Source organism: Theropithecus gelada, chromosome 16 (genome assembly GCF_003255815.1).
Source record: "Theropithecus gelada isolate Dixy chromosome 16, Tgel_1.0, whole genome shotgun sequence".
Taxonomy (NCBI): domain Eukaryota; kingdom Metazoa; phylum Chordata; class Mammalia; order Primates; family Cercopithecidae; genus Theropithecus; species Theropithecus gelada.
This window is the reverse complement of record NC_037684.1, coordinates 2,973,253-2,984,450: the sequence shown is the minus strand read 5'-3', so window position 1 is coordinate 2,984,450 and position 11,198 is coordinate 2,973,253. Positions and strand designations below refer to the sequence as shown.

Sequence of the window (11,198 nt, the reverse complement as noted above, 5' to 3'; positions counted from 1 at the left end):
TTTTTTTTTTTTTTTTTTTTTTTTGAGACGGAGTCTCGCGCTGTGTCACCCAGGCTGGAGTGCAGTGGCGCGATCTCGGCTCACTGCAAGCTCCGCCTCCCAGGTTCAGGCCATTCTCCTGCCTCAGCCTCCGAGTAGCTGGGACTACAGGCGCCCGCCACCACGCCCGGCTAGTTTTTTGTATTTTTAGTAGAGACGGGGTTTCACCATGTTAGCCAGGATGGTCTCGATCTCCTGACCTCGTGATCCGCCCGCGTCGGCCTCCCAAAGTGCTGGGATTACAGGCTTGAGCCACCGCGCCCGGCCTCTGAAGAATAATTTTTAAAATCCAGCCATTAGTAATAAGTACAGAAGTCAGGCCGGCTGCAGTGGTTCATGTCTGTAATCCCAGCACTTTGGGAGGCCAAGGCTGAGGAGTTCAAGACCAGCCTGGGAAACGTGGCAAAACCCCATCTCTACAGAGGAAAAAAAAAAAAAAAAAAAAGATTAGCCAGACATGGTGGCATGTACCTGATGTACCTGTAGTGCCAGCTACTTGGGAGGCTGATGTGAGAGCAGCACTTGAACCCAGGAGGCTGAGGCTGCAATAAGCTGTGATTACCCTATTGCACTCCAACCTGGGTGACACAGCAAAAACCCTGTCTCAAATTAAAAAAAAAAAAAAAAAGTCCACATACCTAAAGGTAAGTGAGCATATGTTGGTACTCTGCTTAATGAACTTCTCAATTTTATGCGAAACTTTATTAGAGAAATAACACTTTTTTATTTGTTTCATTTTGTTTTGAGATAGAGTCTCGTTCTGTCGCCCAGACTGTCAGGCAGTGGCACAATCTCAGCTCACTGCAATCTCCACCTCCCAGGTTCAAGTGATTCTCCTGCCTCAACCTCCCCAGTAACTGGGGTTACAGGCACCCACCACCATGCAGAGCTAATTTGTTTAATTTTTGTACAGACAGGGTTTCACCATGTTGGCCAGGCTGGTTTTGAACTCCTGACCTCAGGTGATCCGCCCACCCTGGCCTCCCAAAGTGCTGGAATTACAGGCTTGAGCCACCACGCCGGCTTCTGTTTTGTTTTTAGACAGTCTCACTCTGTCGCCCAGGCTAGAGTGCAGTGGCATGATCACAACTCACTGCGGCCTCCATCTTCTGGGCTCAAGCAATCCTTCCACCTCAGCCTCCCAGGCAGTTACAACAATCATGCACCATCACACCCCATAATATTTTCATTTTTTATTTTTTGGAGACAGGGTCTCACTATGTTGCCCAGGCTGGCCTCAAACTCCTCGGCTCAAGTGATCCTCCTGCCTCAGCCCCCAGCATACTGGGATTATAGGCATAAACCACCACACCTAGTCCCTGTTAATTAAAAAAAAATTTTTTTTATAGAGACAGGGTCATGCTATGTTGCCCAGGCTGCTCTTGAACTCCTGGCCTCAAGCAATCCTCCCACCTCAGCCTCCCAAAGTGCTGGAATTACAGGCCTGAGTCACTTCGCCCAGCCCAGAAATACTTTTTTGAAGAGATTCGTTCATATATGATCCCCATCCAAACATCAGCCCTCAACTAGTATGTACCAAAAATGCTCCTCATTTATAAAAGATTAAATTAGTATGAGTGCAATTAGTTGTTATAATAAAGACCACTGAAAACAAAACAGAGATACAAATGAAAAAATTAAGTGATTTTAATATACAAATAAGCCAAATGCAAAACACAGAATTTATTTCCAGGTGAAAGACATGAAAGACAGATTAATCTCAACTCTAATTTCAAAGCCAACAATTGACCCCTAGGTAACTTCTGGATTTACTAAATATTCATGTCTACTAAGAACTGGCAAATTATTAAAATAAATAATACTCATGGTTAGTTATGAGCATCCAGTCTTTCTAGTATCCTGTTAACTAATGAGTTGTTTTCTTATTGTTAAAATGGCATCGTAACATGGGCCCAAATATCATATATATACCTTGTTATACAGAAAGCTTATTTTATATCACTACCCATTCAATTACCTGCCATATCCGCACTTCTCCCAAAATCGACATTATAAAAAATACAATAATTATTTTCTATTCAGTGCACTCACATTTTTGATCCTGTACATTGCTGTATTTCTTTAAAACCTCTCAGAGTTTAAATTTGTTTGCAATACTATCCTTTAGTTTAGTTTTGTTACTGTCAAGATAATCTTAGACTATTAAAAGCCTTTAAATTCAGCTGATTCTCAGAAATTCTTCCACCTATAAAACATGAGAATTATAACCAAATTAACAAATCAGATATCAGAATGCCAAAAATTAAGTCATTAAAAGAGAATCCAGTGAAAGAGCCAGTTGTGAAAGAACAGGAAGTGATTTACACTGCCATTTTGTAGATGAACTATTTAGAAACATAAGAAGTGCCATACTAATCTGGAATCAACTCAGACTAACAGCTCTCAGCATTTTCTTTCTGACAGTGGCATCAGAGGTTATCTGAAATAACCCTCAGGCAATTTTTCCTTAATAATGTATTTAATTGATCATGAACATACTTTTCTACTTTTAGGCAACATTCCTACCAGCTCTGAAAAAGAGGTTTTTTTGTTTGTTTTTTTTTTCAGTTGTCCTAAAGAGTACTCCTTAATTATAGCATGGTGAAATATAGCAAGTAGTTAACCTACACCCTGTGTAAATCCTTTAAGTTTTGTAGCCTCTATTGATAAATCCTCTCTGCCTGCAACTTTCCAAGGTAAAAGCAGTCACTCTTTACTGAGCAGTATGCTTCGATCAACACATGCTAGTATATATGAATTAATTATCAACAAGCCATAATACGGAGAATTAGACTTCCTGGCATAATTTGCCATAATGGAGAAAACTCTACGTATCAACAACATGCAGCTTTGTCCCATGAAATAAATACCCAAATGAATAGTGTTATTTCACTTCAATGAATTGAGATGACCATTAAAAGGCAATAAAGAAAGTAAAGAGAATTCCGTCTTCTGAGGAAAAAAATAAATAAAATTTATTTAACATACCATGCCTCCTACATCAAAATCATGATATAAAATGACAGAAACTAAATTAGTGCCTGGCCCTACTACTAACATCTTTAAATCCCTATCTTAAAACAGGTTTCAAAATGCAACAAACACACCAAAAAAGCTCTATTGGACAACATTTAATGACAACATAAAATGCAGATGGCATTTGGAAATATTTAAAAATAAGTCACTAAGTAGAGCTGAAAACACTAAATACACCAAAGACAACTCATCTGTACACATTTTAGTCGTCTTCTTCACTTTGGGAAAAAATAATTTAATTCTACTAATAGTCATATGTGGAATATTTTAAAATCACATCACCAGTATTTACTAAACACTTAAAAAGAAAAAAATGTATCATCAGTACATGGAGACTTGAAAACTACTCTGGTCACAAAAAGCACTTGGCAGCACATTTCCAGAATGTTTAAATTTTTATTTATTTCTACTCAACTAAGAACAAAACCAACAAGTACTACTGTAAATCAGATAAGATGATCTGCTTTCAGACAAATATGATAGGTAGCAAAAGAAGTGAAAAAATGACTGACTACAGAAAATAGATCACAGAATAATTAGGCAGATTAATAAGAACAAAGCAACAGCTGCAGAAAGGTTTGTAACCCAACCATTTTCAAAAAATTCCAATTTCAATATTATACAAAACAGTATTAACCCTAAAAATTCGCAGCTTAGGGAGAAATGCCCATCAGACAGGCTGTCTGTATGTAATAATTGTTAATATTTTTTTTTTCTTTTTTTGAGACAGAGTCTCGCTCTGTCGCCCAGGCTGGAGTGCAGTGGCACCATCTCGCCCCACTGCAACCTCCGCCTCCCAGGTTCAAGCGATTCTCCTGCCTCAGCCTCCCGAGTAGCTGGGACTAAAGGCGCCCGCCACCACGCCCGGCTAATTTTTGGTATTTTTAGTAGAGACGGGTTTTCACAGTGTTATGGTATCGATCTCCTGACCTCGTGATCCCGCCCGCCTCGGCCTCCCAAAGTGCTGGGATTACAGGCGTAAGCCACCGCGCCTGGCCAATGAACTACAAAAGTCATAGAAAAAGAAAAGGGAAATGAGGATGAGGAGGTACAAAATTATTTTATTGAATTCTAACTAAAACCCAACCTGCTCACAAAAAAATGTCAACTCAGACATCTCTCAAAAAGAGAGACACCAAAACTGTTCTAACAGAAGAGGAGTCCCTCTGGAGAGGCCATATCCTCCAACAATAACACCAGGAGCAGATACACTTCCCATGGACAGATCTCAGGGGAAGAGTATTAAAACGGTACTGTCATCGATTTAAAACCAAAGGAAAAAGAGTAACCTTTTAAAGGGAAGCGCCATTACTTCCCTCTCCTGCTCCCCCTCCCTTCTGTGTATACATGAGTCTGTGTATGAAGAAACTGCCTTGGACTTCTGCAGCATTGCAGTAGACTAGAGGATGGGGAAGGGGGAAGGGTAGGGGGAGAGAAACGCTTCCATCACCCCTGCAGAAGAGGGGTATAGATTTCCTGTGCTAGGGGGTGGAATCCACCCAGCAAGCCACTCAGAGCAGTCTCCCTTCCCAAGAATACACAGACACTACAAAGGAGAAGGAGCGGGAGGAGCAGAGGCACCAGAGGGGAAAGGGACCTCGCGCCTTTAAACCGGGGTGCACATCAAGCCAGTCTCCCTGTGAGAGCCACACCTTCCTCGAAACATCCCCCTTCCAACACCCCTTCCGGTGACCCTCAGGAAAAAGGAATGGAATTGCTCTCGCCCCTTAAAACGGGAGGGCGCCCAGCTCACCAGCTTCTTCACCCCACCCACAGAATCACAGACCCTCCTTGTCTCCCTCCCCCACCCCACCCCCACATTCCGTCTTCCACACACAGGCCCGAGTGGGCCGAATTTCCCCGCCCCCCTCCATATCTCCCTTTCCCAAAGCAGAGGTGCCCTTACCCTTTCGCCGACAGGTCTGGGGCGGAGCAGGCAGGCGCAGCCCCCGGCAGCGCTCTGGTAGCCGCTACCCTGGAGGGTGAGGAGTGAGGAGGAGGAGGGGGCCCGGCGACAGACCGCCGCCCCCCCCCCCCCACAAGAGCCCCAGCGAGCCGCCCAGCCCAAGCTCTGCAACAAGGGGCGGGGGGGGGGGGGGGGGGGCGAAGGGACTACCGGGGTCGAGGAGGCGCCCTTAGCGCTTGGGCTCAGTTAAGATGGCGCGGGGAAGTGCCGGGAGCCGTAGCCGCCGCTGCCGCCTCGGGGGAACCGGCCCGGGCCTCGGCCGCCTCTCGTCCTCACACAGCCGAGGCCCTCTCGGTCCCCCGCCGCGGCCCCTCGGCGGGCGGGCCCACGCGCAGCCCTCCGCCACCACCACCACCCCTGGGAAGGGGGCGCTCACAAAGGGAAGAGAGGCCGCGGGCCGGCCGGCGGACGGTGGGGCGGGGTCCCCCGGGGCTGGGAGGCCTCAGATGTTCTCGAGTGCCTAGTGCGCTCGGCCCGCGAAGGGCGCAGGGCGAGCGGGACCCCTCCTCTCTCCTCAGGCAGGCGGCGGCACCGACTCACTCTCTTTGCCACCCTCCCTCTCTCTCCCCGAGCCCTGAAGCCACAGAGCCCGGCCGCTGCCCAGGTTCCCCCCCTTTCCCCGACACCACTCCCCTCCTCCCGACCGTCAGCCCCGTCTCTGATCTCGCGAGATTTCCCGCCTGACAGGCCCGACCCTGCGCGAGACACGACTACATGCGCGCGCGCGCGCCATCACAGGAGCGCGCAACGCTTGCTATGGGCGGAGTTGTCCCGGTGGCCCGGAGTCCCAGCCTCTGTCCAGCATACCCTCACTGCGTTCAGGGAGCTTCTAATGCCATGCGGGCATCAGGTGCACTCATTTCACCCCGGAGATCTGCAGAAGAGTTTATATGCACTCCCCTTCCTTCCGGCTTCCCACCTCCAAAGCCCGCCACTGATCCTACGAATAAGTTTGCCCTGGAGTGTGGATCCCATTCCTGCACAACTTGGTTTGACACCCCCTCCCCGGTGGGATTCAGAGGTACACTGGGCAGCGCAATCAGTATGCAGTTGAGTTTTTGAGATTCTAATAGTTGATAGTAATTCTTGGAACGACAGTAAGACTTGGAAATACAGATCTAAGCCACCCTATATATTGGTGATGGTAGAAAAGAGATAACTTCTTGAAAAGTGTCTGTGGGTTTAGTAAGTTGAGTAATGAGAAGTTTTGGAACAAGAGCAGCAAACAAACTAAAGACTCCAATGCAAAGAAGAAGTACAGTTTATATTCTTTTATCTCAAAACTTTTTTTTTTTAAGGGAAAACCCTTTCAGTACTTATTCAGTAACACTAAAAGTACAGTCATAAAAAATCTTGGTTCTTCAAAGACAAAAACCACATGATTATCTCAATAGATGCAGAAAAGGCCTCTGACAAAATTCAACAGCCCTTCATGCTAAAAACTCTCAATAAATTCAGTATTGATGGAACGTATTTCAAAATAATAAGAGCTATTTATGACAAACCCACAGCCAATATCATACTGAATGGGCAAAAACTGGAAGCATTCCCTTTGAAAACTGGCACAAGACGGGGATGCCCTTTCTCACCACTCCTACTCAACATAGTGTTGAAAGTTCTGGCTAGGGCAATCAGGCAAGAGAAAAAAATAGACGGTATTCAGTTACGAAAAGAAGAAGTCAAATTGTCCCTGTTTGCAGATGACATGATTGCGTATTTAGAAAACCCCCTCATCTCAGCCCAAAATCTCCTTAAGTTGATAAGCAACTTCAGCAAAATCTCAGGATACAAAATCAATGTGCAAAAATCACAAGCATTCTTATACACTAATAACAGACAAACAGAGAGCCAAATCATGAATGAATTCCCATTCACAACAGCGTCAAAGAGAATAAAATACCTAGGAATCCAACTTACAATGGATGTAAAGGCCCTATTCAAGGAGAACTACAAACCACTGCTCAGTGAAATAAAAGAGGACACAAACAAATGGAAGAACATACCATGCTCATGGATAGGAAGAATCAACATTGTGAAAATGGCCATACTGCCCAAGGTAATTTATAGATTCAACGCCATCCCCATCAAGCTACCAATGACTTTCTTCACAGAATTGGAAAAAACTGCTTTAAAGTTCATATGGAACCAAAAAAGACCCCGCATTGCCAAGACAATCCTAAGTCAAAAGAACAAAGCTGGAGGCATCACGCTACCTGACTTCAAACTATACTACAAGGCTACGGTAACCAAAATAGCATGGTACTGGTACCAAAACAGAGATATAGACCAATGGAACAGAACAGAGCCCTCAGAAATAATACTACACATCTACAGCCATCTGATCTTTGACAAACCTGAGAAAAACAAGAAATGGGGAAAGGATTCCCTATTTAATAAATGGTGCTGGGAAAATTGGCTAGCCATAAGTAGAAAGCTGAAATTGGATCCTTTCCTTACTCCTTACACGAAAATTAATTCAAGATGGATTAGAGACTCAAATGTTAGACCTAAAACCATAAAAACCCTAGAAGAAAACCTAGGTAATACCATTCAGGACATAGGCATGGGCAAGGACTTCATGTCTAAAATACCAAAAGCAACAGCAACAAAAGCCAAAATTGACAAATGAGATCTAATTAAACTAAAGAGCTTCTGCACAGCAAAAGAAACTACCATCAGAGTGAACAGGCAACCTACAGAATGGGAGAACATTTTTGCAATCTACTCATCTGACAAAGGGCTAATATCCAGAACCTACAAAGAAAAACAAATTTACAAGAAAAAAACAAACAACCCCATCAAAAAGTGGGCAAAGGATATGAACAGACATTTCTCAAAAGAAGACATTTATTCAGCCAACAGACTCATGAAAAAATGCTCATCATCACTGGCCATCAGAGAAATGCAAATCAAAACCACAATGAGATACCATCTCACACCAGTTAGAATGGCAATCATTAAAAAGTCAGGAAACAACAGGTGCTGGAGAGGATGTGGAGAAATAGGAACGCTTTTACACTGTTGGTGGAATTGTAAACTAGTTCAACCATTGTGGAAAACAGTGTGGTGATTCCTCAAGGATCTAGAACTAGAAATACCATATGACCCAGCCATCCCATTACTGGGTATATACCCAAAGGATTATAAATCATGCTGCTATAAAGACACATGTACACGTATGTTTATTGCGGCACTATTCACAATAGCAAAGACTTGGAATCAACCCAAATGTCCATCAGTGACAGACTGGATTAAGAAAATGTGGCACATATACACCATGGAATACAATGCAATACTATGCAGCCATAAAAAAAGATGAGTTCATGTCCTTTGTAGGGACATGGATGAAGCTGGAAACCATTGTTCTCAGCAAACTATCGCAAGAACAGAAAACCAAACACCACATATTCTCACTCATAGGTGGGAATTTAACAATGAGATCACTTAGACATGGGAAGGGGAACATCACACACCGGGGCCTATTGTGGGGAGGGGGGAAAGGGGAGGGATGGCATTGGGAGTTATACCTGATGTAAATGACAAGTTGATGGGTGCTGATGAGTTGATGGGTGCAGCACACCAACAGGGCACATGTATACATATGTAACAAACCTGCATGTTCTGCACATGTACCCTAGAACTTAAAGTATAACATAAATAAATAAATAAATAAATAAATAAATAAATAAATAAATGTATTTAAAAAAGAAAAGAAAAGAAAAAGAAAAAAAAGCAGGTCACTTGCATGTACTTTACAATTATCAGACCCAAAAGGGGGAATCTTGTTCAAATAAGAATTAGGACCTGATGAGAAGTAAAGGTATTAAAAGAATAATCACTCTGAAAAACAAAAAAAAATCTTGGTTCTTTAACCAACAAAACGACTGAAATAAATAAACCTGTTATGTGAGTTTCGTGAATAAAAATTAACTCTGGGCCGGGCGTGGTGGCTCACGCCTGTAATTATAACACTTTGGGAGGCTGAGATGGGCAGATCACCTGAGGTAAAGAGTTCGAGACCAGGCTGGCCATAGTAGATCTGTGCTCCAGGGAAGAAGCATGTTGATCAGGCCTAAGCAATCCGTGTATACAGTGTATGTATGACCATCCTCCAGTCTCGCTCAGGGATGGGCACATGATCCAATTAGAGCCAATGGGTGTAATAAGAGTTTCTCTGGCTTTTTTGGGAAATAAATTTTCTTACTTTCTCCCGAAAATGTAATATATGTATTAAATTCTCGAAATGGAGTCCAGTGGTATGATCCTGGCTCACTGCAACCTCTCCTCCCAGGCTCAAATGATCTTCCTACCTCAGCTTCCCAAGTAACCGGGACTACAGGCATATGCCACCATGCTGGCTAATTTTTGTGGTTTTTTGTAGAGATGGGTTTCGCCGTGTTGCCCAGACTGGTCTTGAACTCCTGGCCTCAAAGGATCTGCCTGCCTCAGCCTCCCAAAGTACTAGGATTACAGGTGTGAGCCACTGTGCCCAGCCTTTGATTTTTCAATGAGCAATAATCATACCTCGGATAAATCTCATTGGTTACAATACTGCCACTATGCAAAGTTTCTGAAATTTGATGATGATGATATTAACAAAAATAGTGAAATAGTTAACACTTATTGAGTGCCGATTATATGCCAGAGAGAGTTCTAAACACTCTACTTATTTACTCCTCACAATAACCATATTGGGTAGGTATAATTAATATTCCCTTTTAGAAATGGTGGAACTGGGCCTAGTGCAGTGGCTCACACCTATAATCCCAGCACTTTGGGAGGCTGAGGTGGGCGGATTACCTGAAGTCAGGAGTTCGAGACCAGCCTGGCCAACATGGTGAAAAAATTAGCCAGGCATGGTGACACACACCTGTAATCCCAGATACTCAGGAGGCTGAGGCAGGAGAATTGCTTGAGCCAAGGAGACAGAGGTTGCAGTGAGAGGAGATAGTGCCACTGCACTCCAGCCTGGCCAACAGAGTGAGACTCTGTCAAAAAAAAAAAAAAAAGAAAGGGAAAGAAAGAGAGAGAGAGAGAGTGGAACTGAGGCACAGAGAAGAATTTTGATTAACTTATCTAAGTTCTTATAGCCGGTTTGTGGTGAAGCCAGTTGTCAAACTCAGCTTTCACCCTGAACCACTATATTCTTTTTTTTCTTTTCTTTTCTTTCTTTCTTTTTTTTTTTTTTTTTTTTGGAGACAGAGTCTTGCTCTGTCGCCCAGGCTGGAGTGCAGTGGTGCGATCTCAGCTCACTGCAATCTCTGCCTCCCAGGTTCAAGCAATTCTTCTACCCCAGCCTCCTGGGTAGCTGGGACTACAGGCGTGCATCACTGCACCTGGCTAATTTTTGTAGTTTTAGTAGAGACAGGGGGTTTCACCATATTGGCCAGGCTGGTCTCGAACTCCTGACCTTGTGATCTGCCCGCCTTGGCCTCCCAAATTGATAGGATTACAGGCATGAGCCACCATGCTCGGCCTATATATATATATATATATATTTTTTTTTTTTTTTTGAGACAGAGTCTCACTCTGTTGCCTAGGCTGGAGTGCAGTGTCACGATCTCGGCTCACTGCAGCCTCCACCTCCCAGGTTCAAGCAATTCTCAGAGCCACTACATTCTATTTCCTTAAGAGAATATAAAGACTGGAATTGCTATTTCCTTTTGCTGTGAAGCCCCAGAACAAAGGCAACTCAGTGGAAAACACATTCTGGAGACAAAACCAGATCACTGAGGACCTGGAACTAATTCTGTCTAAAGTCAGTCCTGACCCTGGAGTTTTTGGCATGTGCGTGCCAAAACATTCCCATTTTTCTTAAGCTACGTTGGGTCTGGTTCTCTTTCGTTTGCAACCAAATAGTCCTCACACAGAACTGTTTATTTTTTGGCCTTTCCCACCAGGCTGTGATCTACACAAGCATATGAATGTTTGTCTTATTTATATCTATGTCCACAAACTTAGCATAATGTACATAATGACATTCAACAAATGTTTGCTATCAGTTCAATAATTCTGCAAACATTTTCTCCTATGTGTCAGAAATTGGGTTAGGTGTGGGAGATGTCAAGAAGAGTGACTGAAAGCTGTTTGCCTGGAGTGTATGGAAGAATAGCTGCTGCAAAGGTTAGTGTGATCAAGAACTCTAGGAAAAGATGTA

The 11,198-nt window shown here is 43.7% G+C and overlaps 1 protein-coding gene and 1 pseudogene across 2 annotated transcripts in view; both read right to left on the bottom strand.

Moving 5' to 3' along the window:
- The window catches only part of TAOK1 (TAO kinase 1), a 172,736-nt gene extending 167,194 nt beyond the window's left edge, over positions 1–5,542 (bottom strand). Inside the window, exons 1-2 of one of the 2 annotated variants that reach the window (XM_025361611.1) lie at positions 5,418–5,542; positions 4,982–5,050 (exon numbers count right to left, since the gene is read on the bottom strand). The gene's annotated coding sequence lies outside the window, so the exon portion shown is untranslated. Of the gene's footprint in view, positions 1–4,981; positions 5,136–5,417 lie in introns of those variants that run through there. The other variant, XM_025361612.1, reaches the window with a different exon arrangement.
- Positions 5,543–9,486: 3,944 nt separating this feature from the next.
- Positions 9,487–9,610, bottom strand: LOC112610533 (annotated as a pseudogene).
- Positions 9,611–11,198: the final 1,588 nt, after the last annotated feature.